This window comes from Marmota marmota, unplaced genomic scaffold (assembly GCF_001458135.2).
Source record: "Marmota marmota marmota unplaced genomic scaffold, marMar, whole genome shotgun sequence".
In the NCBI taxonomy this organism is placed as follows: Eukaryota; Metazoa; Chordata; class Mammalia; order Rodentia; family Sciuridae; genus Marmota; species Marmota marmota.
This window is the reverse complement of record NW_026000026.1, coordinates 42936489-42957623: the sequence shown is the minus strand read 5'-3', so window position 1 is coordinate 42957623 and position 21135 is coordinate 42936489. Positions and strand designations below refer to the sequence as shown.

Here is a 21135-nt window from a genome sequence, read left to right as displayed (position 1 = left end):
AAAAAAAATGTGGCATTTATACACCATGGAGCATTACGCAGCACTAAAAAATGACAAAATCATGGAATTTGCAGGGAAATGGATGGCACTAGAGCAGATTATGCTTAGTGAAGCTAGCCAATCCCTAAAAAACAAATACCAAATGTCTTCTTTGATATAATGAGAGCAACTAAGAACAGAGCAGGGAGGAAGAGCAGGAAGAAAAGATTAACATTAAACAGAGACATGAGGTGGGAGGGAAAGGGAGAGAAAAGGGAAATTGCATGGTAATGGAGGGAGACCCTCATTGTTATACAAAATTACATATAAGAGGTTGTGAGGGGAATGGGAAAAAAAACAAGGAGAGAAATGAATTACAGTAGATGGGGTAGAGAGAGAAGATGGGAGGGGAGGGGAGGGGGGATAGTTGAGGATAGGAAAGGTAGCAGAATACAACAGTTACTAATAGGGCATTATGTAAAAATGTGGATGTGTAACCGATGTGATTCTGCAATCTGTATTTGGGGTAAAATTGGGAGTTCATAACCAACTTGAATCTAATGCATGAAATATGATATGTCAAGAGCTTTGTAATGTTTTGAACAACCAATAAAAAAAAAAAAGAAAAAAAATCCAAATGACATGCTTCATAGAAATAGAAAAAGCAGCCTAGGATCTGACTTCCTTAACAATACTCCTAAAGTGCAAGAAGTAAAATCAAGAATCAATAAATGGGATAGCTTCTTCTCAGCAAAGGAAGCAATTAATAATGTGAGGAGAGAGCCTACAGATTGGGAGAAAATCTTTACCACATGCACCTCTGATAAAGCATTAATCTCTAATATATATAAAGAATTCAAAAAACTTATCACCAAAAAAACAAATAACCCAATCAATAAATGGGCTAAGAAACTGAACAGACACTTCACAAAAGAAATACAGTTGATCAACAAATATTTGAAAAAATGTTCAACATCTCTAGCAATTAGAGAAATGCAAATCAAAACTACTCTAAGATTTCATCTCACTCCTGTCAGAATGGTAACCATCAAGAATACAGGCAACAATAAATGTTGACAAGGATGTGGTGAAAAAGGCACACTCATACATTACTGGTGGGACTGCAAATTGGTGCAACCACTATGGAAAGCAGTATGGAGATTCCTCAAAACACTAGGAATAGAACCACCATTTGACCCAGGTATCTCACTCCTTGGTTTACACCCAAAAGACTTAAAATCAGCATACTATAGTGACGCAGCCACACCAATGTTTATTACAGCTCAATTCACAATAGCTAGACTATGGAACCAATCTAGGTATCCCTTAGTAGATGAATGGATAAAGAAAATGTGGTATATATACTCAATGGAATATTACTCAGCTTTAAAGAAGAGTGAAATTATGGCATTTGCCAGTAAATGGTTGGAGTTAAAGAATATCATACTAAGTGAAATAAGCCAATCCCACAAAACCAAAGGCCAAATGTTTTCTCTAATATGCAGATGCTAATTCACAATAAGGGCGGGGGGGTGGTGGGCGCACTAGGGAAGAATAGTGTTATCTTAGATTAGGTAGAGGGAAGTGATGGGAGGGGAGGGGAGAAGATGTGGGGATAGGAAAGACAGTAGAATGAAACAGACATTATTACTGTATGTATATATGTGACTACATGATCAACATGATTCTGAAACATGCACCCTCAAAAACATGAGAAATTATATGCCATCTATGTATGATATATTAAAGTGCATAAATGCATTCTACTGTCATGTATAACTAATTAAAACAAAATTTTTTAAAAATGTTGTTTAAACTGGAGATATATAAGTCAGGGCAGAGCATTTTGCTAGTATACAGAGGCCCTGTATTAGATTCCCAGTACTAGAGGTGGGGAAGTGGGGCGGGGGTGTCTGGAAAAACCTGAAGCGGGACCAAGAAGGTCTCTGGTTTCCCCCAATTACCATGTTTTATCAACAGAACTCTTGTCTTTCTCAATATAATTGAAATCCTAATAATGTGCAAGGGAGTTACGGAAATAGGAGTCAGATGCACTCTATTTAACTCTCTTATAAGGATATTAACTGCTTAAGCAGCAAGGAGCACCCAGGTAAAAAATGACAAGCTGCACAGGAACAACAAAACATTCAGGAGGCCACCCAAGAGATGTCACACTTTGTCCCCACCCCACTTCTTATGCTCAGGCTCACACTGCTGTTGGGCCCCTTCAGTACACTGTATCTCCATGGGGCACACCTGATGGACAGGATGCCAGCACTTCAGAAATGCTTCACCTGCTAAATTCTGAAACATTCAATTAAAATATGTAAATGTACCACTAAAGGGATTAAAAAGAACTCAATTACGACAGCAACACTTCCTTTCAGAGGCTGAAATACCAGGACAGGGCTAATTACAGAGCACCAAGTTACACTGCTTCCTTGCGTATAATTTACACAAAATGTTTTTCTGCCTAGAAATGCACTCCACTTGATCTGCCTCAGAGAACAGAAGTAAAAGGTCATTTTCTGTGTTATTTTTTCAAGAGATTAGCTATTAATCTAGCTCTGTGGAGGTAACTCCCTACATCATTGTGAAAGCATCAAATTTCATTTTTTATAGTGGGTCCTCCACCCATAAAAAATGGTCCCATACTCCATTTTCTCTCCCAAAGTCAACCACGAAACCCTGAACTGCCCAAACTCAGGAGCAATCCACCCCCACCTGCCAGGTTACCTATTTGGAAATCAAAAGTATTTATTTGTGGAGCTGGAGATTAAACTAGAGTGCTCTACCACTGAGCTACATTCCCAGCCCCAAAGAAGATAATTCTATTTCAAAAGACATAAAATCCTAAAGCAGCAGAAAAAGATTTGTTGTGATTTTTGTTGTTGTTGCTACCATTTCTGGCCTTCAGAAGTAAAGATATTCCTAACAAAGAGCTCCTTCCAAAAACCAAAAAACAGTGATGCTCCAAATAAACTGCAGGAAGGGAAGGCAAAACTGGCTCCATGAACAGATGTGGTCAGTAATGCCCTCCACTACAGACATAATTGCTTTGGTTTTGCCCCAACATAGCAAAAGGGTTCCAAATTCTCTGGTGGGTAATGATCCAGTATTCCCACCTCTCCAATAACTGCTACATCTTTAACGCCAAAACACAACTGCTGAGAGCATTCCACGTGCCGTTCACCCTCTTTATCCAAATCTAAGTGGAAAGAGACCTGAAGAAAACACAGGAAATAAGCCAATCCCCTTTTCTAGTAGAGTCTTAGCTAAAGGCTGGATCTGAGAGTTAACCAAGGAGAAGCAGATGGACGGCATGAGAAGGCTCAGATGGCCAAGCATCCAGAAACACAAGGGCTCAAAACCCTGCAAGTGGACTCAGAATATACTGAGCTCCAAGAGCAAAATTTTCCCTTTTTAGAACATGTTCAAGGTTCCAATAATGTTTCTGTCCTTTGGCATTTTGTCTCTAATATCTCCACACTGCACTCTAAGTTTTTTGTGTTTTTTTTTTTTAACTCAATGAAGGAGCACAGTATCACTATCTTTTCCAAGAAAGCCTTTCTAAGAGACAGGTGGGAATCATAAGGTCTCCTTGCCTCCAATCAGCTCATTCTCACAGAGAACAATCTCCTAACCCAGGCAAACACTGTGACTGAGCTAAATTACTTTGGCCCAGCTCTTCCTTTCCACTGGTATCAGCAGCTGAGCTCATTATCATGTCATGAAGTTGTTTAACCTCCTCTGAAGAAGACACTGGAATCCATCTATGTTATAAGCTACCATGGTCCTGACTCACTCATTTTCATGTCTATCCCCAGTGCTGAAGGTATTATTTATGATGAATGGTGACATTTCCTCCAACATCATTGATTCATTACTAATACTTTGACAAGGCCTTTAGTTCACTTCCTTTGGGATGCTAAATCTTACCCCATATCTGGCATTCTATCAGTACCTGAATGTAACTTCTGACTTTTCGTAGAAGGACATTATTGCATGGATGCCCATAGCCTAGCAAAGACATCTGAATGTGACATTCAATTCCCAAAAGAAAACCCAACCCAACAAGACATCATAGATTCAAATAAAGCTGAGATTATCTTCTCAACAGCAGGGGAACTTGCTGGATAACATCTAAAGCTGCTCTCACTTTCATCTATTTGAGTTCCATCCCGCTTCATTTATTAACTATTTACTATTTATTGTAAAGGAAGCATGTAGGCGGGAGCTGAAAGTTCTGTAGGTATTTGAGTAGGTTTGGGTATTGAGGGGAGCATTATGGATGTTATGTGTAAAGATAGTAATGAACACCAATTAATCTGTAAAAATTCAAATTTTGTGACAATTAGTAATTTGTTTCAAACTCCTCTTATCTTCTGATACCGTAAAATAGAAAACTTAATTTTTAAACATAACAGTACTCCTACTCTTCAAAATTCTCTAAAATATTACCAACACTGTATAGGCCAGCTCCGTCTGGTAGGATGATATGTGATAGAAATGTTCTATCTCTGCACTGTCTGACACACTTGCCACAGTGGCAAGTGTGCTGCTGAGCACCAGAAATGTGGCTAACACAACTCAACTAAATTTGTAATTTTATTGAGTCTTGGTTAATTTCAATAGCCACTGTGGACAGTGGTCATGGTACTGGACAGTATGGATCTAGGCACTCTCCCTCAACAAGTTCTCAGAGACAGAAATGTATTTATTTATTCACTCCATCTCCCCTTGACAGAGTGGAAAAGCACAACTGGGGCTGACATTCCTCCTGGTGCCTCACTGCCCTAAGCAAGAGGCCCACCCTTTCCTTCACAGTAGTGATGCTCAACCTCTGTGCTACCGACATCAGGGGCCACATGACTCTTTGTGTGGGGCTCCCCTGTGCATTTGAGGGTGTTGAGCAGCATCCCTAGCCTCTACTCACTAGAGGACAATAGCATTTCCCACCTCCCATTTGTGACAATAAAAAGTGTCTCCCAGACATTGTCAAATGGCCCAGGATAGAAAATGGTTAGAGAGCCACTCTCAAGAAGTAAGTGTTAAAAACACACAATACTCTGCTCATAAAACGACTCACTCTATTTTACAGGACTAGGCCACTCTCTCATACTTGTTTTGGTTAAGTGTTCTTTTTCCATCCCTTGCACATAACTCTTCACACCTGAGTCCATCAGGATTCCTTCATTATGTTTTCTGAGGTTCCTATCCACATGTACACATGTGACTGCCCAGCTATCCTCCCATTCAGAGAAGAGGATCCCTAAAAACCAAAATGACCTTCCTGAAAACAATCTATTACATAAATCTGTTTGAATCTACGCTGATGAACACTCTTATATATGAACAGATACCAGACACCAAGATACTGGAGGGAGCATTTGTAGCTCAAAAAAAAAGGACCAAATAGGATAAACAGAACAACTGATGCCAATCAAACAGACAATTCAGCAAATAAAAATGATCATTAAAAAAAATCCCAATTAGAGCCAAGGATATAGCTCAGAGGTAGGCAGAGCACTTGCCTAGCATGCACAAGGCCCTGGATTCAACCCCCACCATCAAACACACACACACACACACACACACACACACACAACCAAATAGTATCTTCTGATAACATCAAGAAAATATAATACCCCTAAAAGCCAAATAAGCAAATGAACCAACAAAAACTGGCTTCTACTAAAAAAAAAAGTAGCAGTTGGCACAAAAAAGAAAAGAGTTCATGGATATTAAAAATGATTGCCAAAATAAAAAATTCAGTAAAGTGGTAGGAGATAAAATTTAATAATTGTCCTCTGGATGAAAGTACAAATATGGAAAATATGGAGAAAGCTTATAACAAAGGACCAATGTAGAATTATGTTGATTTCCAGACTTTCCAGAAAAAAAGGAGAATAGAAAAATAAATGAAAGTGTGAAAACAGTAATAATAATGATGACGACGACACAAGAAAACTTAGCAGAGCTGAAGAAAGACAAAATAATTTAGATTTAAGAAACCTTAGATTACTAAATAGGACAAAAGTGGGATATATCCTCATGAAATCTGAGGATATAAAAGATCAAGACATAGGATCCAGAAAGAGAAAAGAAAGATTCCCAGCCAAAAAATGAGAATGAAATGCAGAAACGTCCTCACAGAAGAACCAACTATAGAATCAAAGCTTTCAGAACTCTGACGAAAAGGTTTTTGAACCCAGAACTTGATATCCCATCCAAATCAACAGTCAAGCGTAAGGACTATATAGACATTTTCAAATAGATTTTTTAAAAATCAGAAAAAATAATTTCTGAATTCTTCTCAGAAAAAAATTACATGGAGATGGATTTTGGCATAAATAAGAAAGAAACCCAAGAAACACAAAGACAGGGAGAGGGTCCAGAAAGCAGAAATGCGGAAGGGGAAGCCTCCAGAAAAAAATGCGCAATAGCAGGTACAGGAGGCCAGTGAGGCAAGGACCAAAGCCTGAGCGCTCAGGGAAGGAAACTGGTCCCAGGGTAGGAAGCATGATGGTCAGGGAGAAAAATTATAGAATATGGCAATGGCACTGGCTAAGAACATTCACCTGCCTGTCCTCTTAAAATTTTTATAGACAATTCCCCATTTTTCTTACCCCAACAGAGCTAGTGACAACTTTGTGATCCAATTCCTATCCTATGTGACAGGCAAGGTTCCCCGTGGTACCTCTGCATCAAGCACCAACACAGAGCCATCTAAGACTGACCTGGTCCTGGTCACAGTACCAGTGACTACAACCCCTATCAGACCACTAAGGAGTTAGGTCTGACCTGCAATAGATCAATGTTCCTGTGTTCTACACCACTTATCCCAGCGTGACTTTTCTGGCCTGCCTCGGACCCAGATCATTATTCCACATCATTTGCTGAATGAGACAATTTCCCCAGTTCCTTCTGGACTCAACAACTGCCAATCTACAGGAAGATATCACCAAATGAGGATTCAACTGCCCCGCAAAAAATTAAAACTAAGGAAGGAGAGCATGTCACAGAGATGGTGAAAAGAGCAAGTAAGGGAACACCAGTCAGTGGTAAGTCACTATGGAACTTAGCAACAGAAGCTTAACCTTTCTTGCTTTGGAAAGATTAACCGTCCCTCTCTTTCTCTGTCTTATCACAAGGGACCAATGAAAGGGTCTCCCTTTTCAACATTTCTGCCTCATCTCCTTGGTCTTTTTTGAGGGACATACAAATAATGTTCAGTTTGAAATGGAAGTGAGTAAGAAGCTATTTAAACACTCATTATGTAGCAGATTAAAATGACTACAGACAAATTTCTCCTTTCAACAAAGATATGGTCACACAATAAGATTTTAAAGTGGATCTCAGGCATTGCACTATATTAGCTCTATGCAAAATGAGCAGCTCTAAATGAATCATCCAGGAATGAGTTTAGTTCCTATTTAGAATCATCAGCTCACTTTATGCATTTTATCTGATAAATCAGCAATCTGAAAGACTTACAAATTAGGTGATTCTTTAAAAACAGAAACCAAAGCAAGTGCACAGAATATTCACTTGTTTAGCGAATATACAATGAAAACCTATTTCATCCCAAGCACTGGGGCAAGCCTAATGTCAGCTGCTGAATGACCGGGTGGAGGCCTATATCCTGTGCTGTTCCATCCTGAATGCTCTCCTGTGCAAGGCCAGAAAACTCCTCCAGTGCATTCAACTCACATGGGGCAACAGAATCAAGGACCTTGAAGATGTCACCCTCCCTCACAGCTCTACTGTGCCAACATATCCACAGTTTTTTTGCTATAAAGCAAAAATTCTACCACTGAAAAGGTCCAAAGGGTTTTGTGTTTTTTTTTTTTAATTTGCCAGGATCTACCAAAGGAAATAATTGATTGGTAGGAAGTAAACTACTTAGGGAAGACCATTCATATTATTTTTTTTAAAGATATCCACTGCCTTATCAGGGCACTTGTTGGTACATCTCATTCATCAGGAATTCATTAAACCAAGTGTGTTAGGTAATCTACTCTCTCTCTACCTGAGCTCCACTTCCTGCCAGGATGGTCCCACGGCTGTCCTGCTGACATGAGCAAAAACCCTCAAGCTGTCCCTTACCATGTTCCCACCCCACTTGCTGCTCCCCCACCTAGAGCCTTACTGCCACCTTGGACTCCTTCTCCCACATCTTCCAATTCTGTGCCCTCCTTGTTCCTCCTGCTGAGCCACTGCCAGTCCTCCATCCCCAGCCCAGGCCCCACACAGATACTCTGGGTGACATGAGGAAAAGACCTGCATGGACTTGGGTCCAAAGACCTGGATTAAAGCCTTGCTCTGTCACATCCTACTTGCTACTTGGGAGAAAGCTCTTGCAGACTCAGTCCTTTTCCACATGTAAAACAGGCTTTTAAACCCCTACAACAGGCTCTCTTTACTCAGTACCCTTTCTTCTTTGCTGAAACTCTGCTCCAGAGGGATAAAATGCCAGGAACTTTCTTTCCCAAATATTCCTAGTGACTTCCTGGACAGTAACTCAGCTGTGCCTAAGAGGATGTGAAAGGAAAAATGCTGAACACAGTCAGAAATGATTCCTCTTCCTAATAAAAATAAAATGAGAGAAACACCAACCCTTTTGCCTGCCTCTAACACAGTGTAAAGGGTATATGCATAGTGCTGTGGCAGCCATTTTGCAACTGTGAGGATACCAAGAAAATAATGGAGAAGCTGCCTGGCCTCTCAGCTGCCAAATTAAACAACTCTAGAGTCCCTGTCACAGGGTCTTATTATGATAGAAAGAGAATGTTCTTATTACTTAAGGAACCTAGAACTGAAAATTCTATTGCACCATTACTTTCAGCCAAAGGAAGGCTCAATCACAAACACTGTTCAAAAGAGGGTAAGGAAAGAGAGAAATAGGGGGAGGGGGCGGGGAGGACTGTACAGTAGCAGCATCACATACAGCCAGGTAGATGAAGATGACCATCCCCTCACTTCTGGGCCTTTCCACACCAAGCATCCTGCAAAAGCTAACAAATTCACTCCATAAAGTATACTTCTCACTACTTTATCCTTCCCCTACTTTAAAAAAAAAAAAAAATGATGGTCCCCCAGTGCCCATAGGAGATGCTTTGTACATACCTGGGCTAATGCAGCCAGAAAGTCAAGGTAAAGACTTCAGATATAAACCCAAATGTTTGAAAAAAAACCACTTAATATGTACAAATGAAATTCACTTCAAAGTAGCATTGGAGGGTTAACAAAATCAGAATGGCATAACGGGGTATTTGCTGAACCAGTGATTCAATAGACTATTCTGTCTATTGTGTATAAAATTTTCCATTATAAATATGTAAGGTCATTTTAAGTTTATAATACAGAATTGAACTATATAATTATTGTTAAAAACAGACATCAGTAGATCCTAGAAAAACCTTTAAAAAAATAGTAAAATTCTCTACATGTTTTGCCAAAATTTTACAGGTTTGTTTATACATAAAGGCATTCATTGCCATTTCTTGGAATTTCTTTATAGTCAAACATTATTGGAAAAAATATGTTCAATTTTGTATTACAATTATTAAAAATCAAATTAATTTATATATCCAATAATGAAGGAAAGTTGATACAAGGTAGTCTGCATGAAGAAACAGTATACAAACATAAAAATGATACAAAGTTTTGTCAACCTCAGTGAAATTGTCTGAAAAAAGTTTTAAGTGAAAAAATATGTGTTGATTTCGCCAATATGAAGGATAAATGTGTAGAAAAACATAAAGAAATAAGAAATTAAAATAGCTGCAATAAGATGAATATACTGATTTTTTTAAACTTCATTCAATTATTTTTGCAAATGTTGTTCTAATCACTTTTGAGATTTGCCTAACCTTGAGTATAAGATTCTTCTCTAGTTTCTCAGGTTTTTTTGTAAAGGGAAAACAATTATATATATATATCACCTATGACAAATACAGTAACTCTTTTCTAGACTGCTGGAATGTGCTGGTCACTCCCATGAATTTCCTTGCTACTCTGCATCTCCATTACCCACCAGGTCCCTGAGTCCAAGCAGGCACCTCAGCATGACCTGCTGAGGTGGCAAACCCAAGAGCTCAAGAGAAACACAGAAACCACAGTTGTCATCTTGCCTTGTCTGGTAAGACCCTGCTCTCCCTACCTGTACCCACAACGAGACTGCAGGGCAGGTGGGCTAACCTGCTCAAGATATGCCCTCCTGAGAGGTGGGGGACATTCCTTGTCAGGCTGTAGGCAGCCTGACCAAGAATCCTACCTTCTTCTCCCTCTGGAGAATGTTCAGGGAGATTTGTGAACACGAATGTCCACAGAAGACAACGGAGCCTTGGCACAGAAATCGCAACAGCCATAAGAACATGGCCAACATGGGAGTGTGCAAAGCACCCCACTTACATAAGGATTTTACTGAGGAGAGTCCTCTGAGATATGCAATCATTCCTCATGCACAGGCGAGACCAGCTGCCCGTGAACCAGCTGCTCCTGTGCTCCTGTCCCCAGTAAATGCCTCCCTTCCCCATCTCCAGCTGAAGCTACTTTTTAGCTTCTCAACCATTTTTATGATATAAAAGGTTAGAGTAATAATAGCCTCAATTTATTTAATGCTGAGTGCTGAGCAGTAGCTTTTAGAATGTTTTTCTTTTAACCCTCACCACACTGTGGAAGGCTAGACTGAAAGCCCCACCAAGATCATGCAAGAAAAGGAAGCTCAAAGCAGTCACAGAGTGACCACAAACATGTGCTGGGCAGAATTCTGTTACACTAAACCAGTCTCCCCTTTTACAAAAATACACTCCTTCTTCCCCACTGAGGAAAGAGACAGTGTCCTACCCACCCCGTCTGTATGCCCAGGGGACAATGAGCACATAAATACTGATACACATACACGGAAATTTCTGGACTAGCTTCTTCCATTTTGTTCCTCATAGTGGCTCCATGAGTGCCAGGCCTGGATTTCAGTTCCCTCACAGTGTACCTGTGGTCAGAAATGGATCTGACAAGGAGATTTCAGCAACATCTACTGACTGAATAAATAAAACTCATTCCAGAAATATCTACCACTGTCCAGTAGAACTTTCTCTAGGATGAAAAGGCCCTCTACCTTTGCTGTCCAGCACCAGTAGCCCCTAGACACACATGTCAATGGAACTCTTGTAATGTGGCTACTGTGACTATAGAATTTTAATTTTATTAAATGTCCAGGAACTTAAATTTCCCTGGCTCTATGTGGCTAGAGATCACTATGCTGGCCAGTGCAGGTCTAACCTATCCCAATTTCTTGCACAAGGCCATTCCTTTGAAGATAGTCCTTGGGACCTCTGCTCCTGCATATGTCGACTTCTGTGTAAAACCACACCAGCACTGGACACACAGTGAGGGATAATGGTGCTGCTTTCAAGGTATTTAGGTAAGAACAAAGGAATAAACCAAATGATATCAATTAAGCATGATTCACTTTAAAGGAATAATTTTTATTACAACAGAGCTGGTATAAAACAACAAATTATATTATCCAATGATCAATGTCTCTTTGTTGACATAAATGATTCTTGAAAATCAATGTCCCCTTCCTTCCTATATGCCACAACCACCATAATAAAGAGTAAAAAAAGAAAAATAAAGAGTAACAAAAAGAAAAGAAAAAAAAAATTGTTACCAAATTTACTACCTATCAAAACCAAGTCTTGGTGGTCAAATGCCAATTAAGACCAGAAAAGATGAATTAATGGTCATGTCATGTCTCTAGAAAATATCCAAATTTATATGTCACATATATTATATCAAAAGACTTCAAGGTTTGACATTTTATAAAGAATGTTGATTAATTCACATGCATTTCTATCCTGTTTGGCAGGAAAGCTGTCAATAATGATTTTATAAAAGTAAACATAATTCATCTGGGCCTAAGAGTCTAGGTCTGCAATCATAGCATCCTTCCAAGCATCCAGTGGGCTCCTCCTCACTCTAACTGGCTCATACCAGCTCTACTGTGTCCTTTTGAGCCACTGACCTCAGAGACAACTAATCAATAGCTGGCAGAGCACTGTGCTCTTACCAATGTGATTCTATCCACTAATCAGGGTTTATTCTGTCCCTGGTGAAATTAGTTAACCTTGGATAAAATCAGGGTAAGATGACTTCTTCTTCCCATACTAGCTTACCCCTAATGCCACAGACAAAGGCAATCCCACTGGCAAATGACCAGAAGAAGTAAGGATACAGAGTTTGCAGCTGACAAAAATGATCAACATCTATATTCCAGAGATTTTTCTGGAATTAAGATTAAAAACCATTTCATTACCTCCATTGTTTATAAGCAAAGCATCAAATCTGAAACATTTGAATTCCTTGTCTTAGGTGTCATGTTATATTTAATTCCACAAAAAAAAAAAAAAAGAAACCTTAATTAAATCCTTGCATTGACCAATATGTACATTAACTAAAGAATAAACTAAGGGCAGAGCAGTTTGGGGTATAATTTGGACAATTTTTGTATACAACATGAATGCACATAAGTGCTCTCTTATACATTCGTTAGTGTGCTTTAAGTCAAGCAAGATGTTAATTCTTGACAAGGACATACCCTCTTGGTACTTCTGCCTCCACTCCTGACACTGACACTAAAAGGTGAGTGGCAGACTAAAACCTGGCTTTATGTTTGACCTGATGTGAGATTCTCTAAACAGTGGGGGCCAAGGTTGGGGAACAGGAATTATCCACTGCCCATGCAGGCAGCAGGGTGGGCAATATAGCTCTGCACTGTTCAACATGGTAGCCACCAGCCACTGGTGGCTATTTAAATCTAAACTTAGTAAAATTAAATTAAAATTTAAGTTCCACAGTCTCACTACCTGCATTTAAAGTGCTCATTAGTCATAAGAGTCGAGTGACTAATGTACTGAACAATGCAGATATAGAATATTTTCAACTGCAAAAAGTTGGACAATGTTGGTATAGATAGTTTTAAAACAATAAAATAATAAAATTGACTCAATGTATACCAGTTTTTATTGTCAACATGTACAGGCAATTTTAAATAAGATTAGTGAAAAAATACCCCTTCTACCATCTTGACTCTCTCCTGCCACTGTCCAAATAAACCTGCCATGATACAGAAAACTTAAATACAAGAACACACTAACATCTAGTTTGTATCACTCTCAAATCAAAGTCAAAAGGAAAAAGGAAAAAGAACAGACTGTGTATTTCATTCCCTTTTTCTGTTCCTAACAGAGGTATAGAAGACTACGAAAATCTGGAGAGAAAAATGGTAAAAGAATTTATAAATACCAAAACGAATATAAACCTTAGAAATTTTACATAATATATATTCAAAAAGGTGCAAATGGGGCCCGAAAACAGAAAATATATGTGTGTGTGTGCGCGCACATGCATGCTGCTGGGGATGGTGCCCAGTACCTCTTACAGGCTAGGCAAATATTCCACCACTGAGCTACAGCCCCAGCTCAGAGCACATCATTTGTCACTTGTTGTACCTATTCACAGAGGAATGAAAGGCCATTTCTAACCTCAGGGTTCTCATTCCTGGTAAGCTACACTTCTCAAAGACAAACCTAAAATAGAACCAAACTTCTTCTGAAAGAAGACAACTGAGAAAATGGGGCCACAGAGAGCTGCTCAGCTCCCTATTATGGTCCATGCATTAAACATTAACATGGCTACAGTCTTTTTCCTAGCAGAAATATTAAAAATGTATACAATGTTTCTAATTTCAATTCCCATAATGGTCTATAATGCTTTCAGAGGCTTCTGAATTTTTGATTTCTCATTCAGTCATCCCCTCCTGGCCCCTGTTAGCTCTACCTGCTACATATTATGCCTCCCCATCCCCATCCACCTACCCGCACACACCCCTCACCCCCTTTCTCAATTGTCAATGACAAATAATGGCAAGGATCGTCTGCTCTCTATTCAATGATATGCCATTTTTGCCCACGTATATGGGTTAACCAATTAAACACCACTTTCCTAAGAAGAAAACCTTTTCTCAGATCATTTCTGTGACTGCTTCAGAATGAAAATGACCAAACACTAGAAAATAAAAAGCAAGAAGACAGCAAAAAGAACACTCAGTTATCCAGTATACTATGATACATTGTTCTGGGTAGGGGGCCTTCCAAATACCCTAGGGATAAATGTCCATGCCCTAAAACACATTTAATTATGTCTAAAGTCTACCATCTACTTTCTGACATGTATAAGAATACTCCAGAGCACTCCTGTTATGTCTCAGAACCTTTGCACATGCAGTTCCTTCTTCCTGGAATGCTCTCCCTGTGCCACTTCTGCTTACTAAAAAATCCTCACTCTCTAAGTCAACTTCACTTCAAGGAAGCTTGTGACACCTTGTCCTCTTTGAGCTACACATTACAGTTTACACTGTGAGACTTTGGAATAAGATTATTTGGAGACTGTCTGCCCCACCCAACCAGGTCTGACAACTGGGTAAGGAGAATGCATCAGTTTTATTCATCATATTCCAAAAGCCCAATACCATGCAAGGCAGGAGTCAATATTATTTGATAGATGAAGAAATCAATTGCCAAATGAATAAGCATCTTTTGAACACCGGGGAACTATGTTCCTATACTGATATAACTTCAAACAGAGATGGCTGGTACATGGATTCTATTAATTCAGAGATAAAGATAAATTCTATTTTACTCTCTTTGAAACCAGCCTCTGCTATCCAATTGTTCTTTTGGTAGATGGTGAAAGTAGAAATGACCAACTTGAACAACCTCAGAAGTAGTGATGAGGCCTTATCAAAGATGAAGGAGGCAGAAGCCCAATCAACCTTCTTCAAACAAGTTTCTTTAAATTATAGGAAACTGCCTTCATTCCTGTCAAAAGGTGAATCACACCATCAATCAAAACCAGGGCCAAGGGTATAGCTCAATGGTAGTGTGCATGCTTAGCATGCACAAGGCCCTGGGTCTGATTCCAATATCAAAAAAAAAAAAAACTACACATGTGTATAGACGTTTATTACAAATACCTTGGGCTGGGGATGTAGAATGCTTGTCTAGCATGTCCAAGACTCTGGGTTCAATCCCCAGCAGCACGGGGTGGGGGGGGTGGGGGTGGGAAACACTTCTCTCTTCTTCCTCCAATAACTAAGTCAGGTTCTCTCTTATTCCTCCAATTCACTAAGTCTGGTGGCCTGGTCCATCAGCTAGAGGGGCCTGCTCTTTCTTCAGAGGATAGTCATATAATCCACATTTCTAGACAAGTTCTAGCCATTTAGATTTGGGGTCTATATTACTTTGCCCTGGCATCTCTCTCACCTCCCCACCACCAATACTGCCACCTTTATGCTCTGCAAGCTACCCAGTGCCTCAAACTCACCTAGCACTGCCCCTCTAGCCCCTAAACTGGCTGTTTCCTCCACCTGGAAGGCTTTTTCCCAATATCCCCTCAGAGTTCTCTCCCTCAGGTCTTGGCTCAAATGGGTCCCTAAAACTGCAGCCTACCAGGATCCCTGGTCATTGTCCCTGCCCAGTTTTTTTCTCAATCACATTCCTCATCACCCGAGACACCTATTTTTATACTGTTTCCCGTAGCTCCATTCAGCCCCTCAACACCTCAGAATATGAGACCCATACATAACTTTGTGTATTCACTGCTACATCCCACATGTCTAGAAAGTGCCTAGCCCAAAGTAAGTGCTGAATAAGTATCTGTAGAAGGACTGAGACTGCATGGTATTGTTCAACTCCTAATGAAATATCTGCCATGAGACTTTCTGTTCTAACCCAGTCTCCAAGTAGGGCCAAAGACAGGTCTGCTGCAAGGAAGAATCTGGAGGTACAAAGATGAGACATCAATCAAGAAAAAAAAATCAATTAAAAAAGAGAAATCATCAAAGAACAGGAATAAGCAATTCACACACAGAGTGAAGGAGTTTTGTGAGTTGTCACTGCCAGCTTTCTGAAGAACCTTGAGTAAAATCAGCTGTGAGCAGTTTCCACTGGCTTTGAATTCTACAAAACAGAGGAACATGTTGGATACAGCAGTGAATAAATATAGATGCTGGACCCACAGCTTACCACTGAATATCCACAGATGGTTTTATATGAGACAGACCACAGTGGCTGCTCCCAAGGGGATACAGGCTGCTATAAACTATGTTTATCCTGAAAAGGAGAATTATCCTGCTCTTCCTTTAAATGTCAAATAGGACAACCCCCACCCCCAAGTGGCCAATATGCTGTCTATGATAGCCACGGTGGATTGGCTTTATGAAGACTGGCATATCCATCCACTTAATATGCTCCTTGCCCAAGTCAAGAAAAATGCTGTGACCAAGAAGACCCCTTAAAAGAAAATACTCCACCCCATCATGAAACCTTTCTTAAGCAAAATCAAGCAACAGTTTGAGAAGCCATACCAATATGTTGTCTTAGCTTTCCAATACAAAGCTAAGAAACTCAGAGGGGTTCACAAGAGATAGGGAAAGACAAAGGGGATAGCCAAGGAACTCTTGTCAAGAGGGTGGAAGTTTTCAAAGGGTATTTAGGAATGGGGTAAATAAAATGAACACTGATGTGACCAACACAAATGTCTCAAAGTGACATTATTAAAATTCAGGCCAAATGAAGGACCCCTACTAACTCCTCCTCCCAACATCAAAAGATTCTAAACAAGTGTTATCTATTTATTATAGTTTGGAAGAATTTTTAAAGCCAGAAGGCAAGAATGACAATGAGAAGACTGACCCTGAATCACTGAGGGTGAATGTGTAACCAATTAAATGAAGTAAGAATTGATGAAGGAGCCATGGTCTCTGGGCCTGACTCCTGGCTGGAGACTGGGGGCCAAGTACATGTGCACAGGTAAAATGGCCAGGGAGTGAAAGAGAAACTTTTCATGGAGCCCAATGCTCTGTGATTCCAAACCTGCTGGTGAGGTCCTAAAAGGATTAGACAGGAAGACAGATAGCAGCACTGGTTTATGGGATTGAAACAGAAGACTGGATAAGAACTGGGTGTCCAAACAAACTTCATGTGAACTAGCTGTATCCTTTTACTTGAACATACTGTTGGGATTAACATTGTATCTAAATGAGGAACACATCCCCTACCCAGTATTGTTCATTTGTTCACAATATAAAACACTGGTAGATAAAGTGAGTACCAACTTAATCAATATGTTGGCAAAACAAATTGCTCCACATTAATTGCCCAGTGTGATCTATGAAAAAAGTGGATGCGGTGTGGTCCTAAGTTGTGTTGGACTGCAGTTGGGATGGAGGAACCTTAGAGCAGCACTTGGAGGACACAATGAAGAATCCATCCATTGCTGGAGTATAGATGCACAAGGACTTAATTTCAGCAGCCATGAGATGCTGTCAGATGACTGTGCTAGAGTGATATCTGTCCTAGCCCAGCAAGCGGCTAAGCTAACTTCTGACCTCACTGAAATTCCTGTGATGTGTCAAGATTCAGTTAATGGGAACACGATGATGTTCATCATGATGGCATCATAGTGACAATGCACAAAGTGGCCTCTTGACCTTTCTTATGTGTTCCCCAGCAGCTTGTCATAGGAATTCAACTCTACTGATGTTAATTATAAAACTATTAAAGGTTCATTAATGTTCATTGGGCTCTTTTCTATTTTTTAAATGTTTTTATTGGTATGTTATAGTTATATGTAATAGTGGAGTTAATTTTGATATAATCATACATCTATGGAATATAATTTGCTCCCTTTCAGTCCCCAGTACTTCCTCTTTCCCTTCCTTCCTTCCTCCCCCTGTCCTCTTCCTCTTCCTCTACTGGTATTCCTTCTATTTATTAATTGGTTATTTAATTAGTACTGTGGTATATTCATATATGAACATTGCATACATAATTTGGTCAATTTAGCCAACATCTCAAGATATTAGTAAGAAAAGATCATGTTTCAAAGCAGCAGGTTCAGGATACTTTATAGAATTTTGTTATGTTCAATAAATCTGTTTGAAGGGAGGGAAAAAATAGAAATTAAAAAGTGGATAGCTCTGGATACTAATGAATTGCTGTAGCTTGAATGAAACAGCACCATGTCTAACAGTTTCTGATATGGTTTTGAAAGTGAGAAAAATTCATGTTAAAGGAATGATTTTGCATGATGATTTTGCAAATTGTTTTTCCTCAATACCTAAATCAAAATAGTCAATTGCAGCTTGCCTTCCCAAGAAAGAATCCCTTTACATTTACTATTACTGCAGAATTATTTCAATTGCCCAGCTTACTGTTCTGATTTGGTTGGGAGGGATTTGAACTACTGCAGTATCCAAATACATTAACACTCTACATTGATGACATCCTGATAATATCAGAAACTGAAAAGCAAGCTAGGACTGAATTAAATCCAGCAGTGACACACACAATTCTCAGGCTAGATGACAAATCCAGCAAACACTCAAAAGACTGACCAAACAATAAAATACTTAGGAATAATTTGAGCAGGAGCCACCTGTGATATTTCATAGGCAACTAAAAAATAAACTGCTGTCATTACCTTTGGAACCAAGCAAGAAGCATGGTACTTAGTCACATTGCTCAAATTCTAGAGAATGCGCATCTCACTTCTGGGAATACTGCTAGTTCCTAACCATAAATCTACCCAAAAGAGGGTTAGATTTGAATGTGAACCTGAACACCATCAGGCTATGTCTGAATTACAAAAAGCAGCGGCTCAGTCAACGCCTTTGGGACCTATGAGCTACATTAAGATCTGATTTAGGGAGTGTCTTCAATCTGCACTTACAAGCTTATACTTCATGACAAAAGACCAGGAGTGCTATCCATCAGCAACCACTACAATTCTAGGCCAGGAAATTTCTAGACATGGCAGTACGGTGTATGTCATTTGAGAGACAATTATTAGTTTGTTATTGGATATAAATGAAAATTACCCATGACTGAAGGACAAAAATAATCTTGAAATTTGAAATATCCATACTGTCTTAGATAATGTCAGAGAAACACTCCATAAGGAAGGCAATTCCCAGAAGAAGAACTGGAAAAAAATAGAATAGTAAAATGATAAAATGGAAATGGTCTATATAAGAATATGCCAACAGAGGAATGTAAGGAGTTACTCGCTTTATTCATGATCAGGGAGACTGTTTTCCTCTAGAATCAACTTTGGCACCACCTGAAGAGCTACCAGATTCTATTTTCACGCGATCAGTGTCCTACACACCACTTCCAGTTGGCCAAGAAAAAAAGCTGATTGGTTAATGGAAGGCATTCAATGAGAATAGACAGCATTCTGCTGGAAGGCCACTACACTGCAACCCAGTACAACAATTGACTGAGAAAACTAATTGAAGAAGGATGGCTCCCAGGAAGCCACTATGTGACCCCAGCAACTCTGGAGACTGAGTCAGAAGGATTTCAAGTTCAATGTCAGCTTCAGCAACTTAATGAAACCCTGTCTCAAAATGAAAATAAAAAGGGGAATGTTGGGGTATGCTCAGTGGTATAAATCCCCTGTGAATGAGTGAATGAATGAATGAAAGGGAGGGAGGGAGGAAGGAAGGGGAGAGAGAGAGAGAAGAAGGAGGAGGAGGAGGAAGAGGAGGAGGAGGAAGAGGGGGGAGGAGGAGGAGGAGGAGGAGAGGGGAAGGGAAGAGGGAAGGGGAGGGAGAGAAGGAAAGGAGAAGAGAAAGAAATCAGCTCAATGACCCAAATTCCTTACTGTTTTCCTTATATAGATGGTCCCTAAATTACAATGGTTTGACTTTTTTTTTTTAAACTTTATGATGGTACAGAAGTGATATGCATTAAGGAACAACCATACTTCGAATTTTAATCTTTTTCACAGGCTACTGACATGCAGTATAATAGTCTCTCACCATGCTGGACAGTGGTAGCTAGCTGCAGCTCTAGTTTTCTATGTGATCATGAAGGGAAATACCCACTACTCTTTGGTGTTTTGCATTGATAAGCTATCACATTTAGTAGGCTACAAGTATTAAATGCAGATTCCACTTAGGATGATTTTGACCTTCAATGAGTTATCAGGACATAACCCCATGGTAAGTCTAGAAGCATATGTAACAATTAAAGGAATTAGAATCCTTAAGTTTGAGTGTATATAACAGACTCATGGGCAGTAGCTATGGCTTTCCACATGGTCAGGCAGATGGAAAACTAGGCTATTAAAGGGACGGCCATATGAGGCATAGACCTATGAAAACCACTAAGGGAATTGATGGAGCTTAATGGACAATATTAATGCCCAAAAGAATTCTCTTCCAGGACATAAAGTGATTGAAACCAACTAATGTGTATCCTGGTATATTCACTTGAATAGGTGGGCCCATGAAATTAATGCTCACAGGAAAAGCTACAGCAGAGCAGAGACGGGCTGATTGTAAACATATTCCTCTTGTACCTTATGAGGTACAAAATGCCAATAGGAACTGCCAGAAAGAAAGAGACACAGAGAGCTATTCTGCATATTTTCCAAAGGCAGAGACCCATATAGCTGACATCACAGGACCACTGCCTGTAGGCCCAGGAGACACATATTCAGACAGAAACAGGCACATACTCAGGACTGGGAAGTAGATAGCTAATGCTCAAAACACTGCTGAAGGACTAAAATGAAAGATACTGTATCCATTTGAGCCATCAAGGAATATTTCTTCAAACCAAGGAATATTTCTTCAAACCAAGGAACACACTTTACAGCATATTATATCCAACAATGGGCAAAGATATAGTCTGTCTAAAAGACATACATCATGTCAACTATCACCCTTAGAGCAGCGGTCTGATCAAGAATTGGAAGAGGTAATTGAAATATTTGTTGCCTAAGATTTGAGGACATAAGCACATGAAGGGCTGGTGTTATGGTCTGCCTATGAGGTATGTCTCAAGAGCTCCTATGTTAATGCAGGAATATTCAGAGGTAAAATGATTGGACTGAGAGAGCTGTAATCTAATCAGTCCACCTTAGTTTGAATGTACTGAGTAGTAACTATAGCCAGGTGGAAAAGGTGAATCACTCACTGCGGGTGTGCCCTGGAAAAGTTCATCTTCCCTGCCCCCCAACCCCAATATCTATCTCTCTCTCTCTCTCTCTCTCTCTCTCTCTCTCTCTCTCTCTATGATA

The 21135-nt window shown here is 39.7% G+C and overlaps 1 protein-coding gene and 1 pseudogene across 2 annotated transcripts in view; one reads left to right on the top strand and one right to left on the bottom strand.

Annotated features, from left to right (window-relative positions):
* Positions 1-21135, bottom strand: part of Dtd1 (D-aminoacyl-tRNA deacylase 1) — a 179388-nt gene that overhangs the window by 61993 nt on the left and 96260 nt on the right. The gene's annotated exons all lie outside the window — the stretch shown is intronic.
* On the top strand, positions 16801-17535 carry LOC125619202 (annotated as a pseudogene).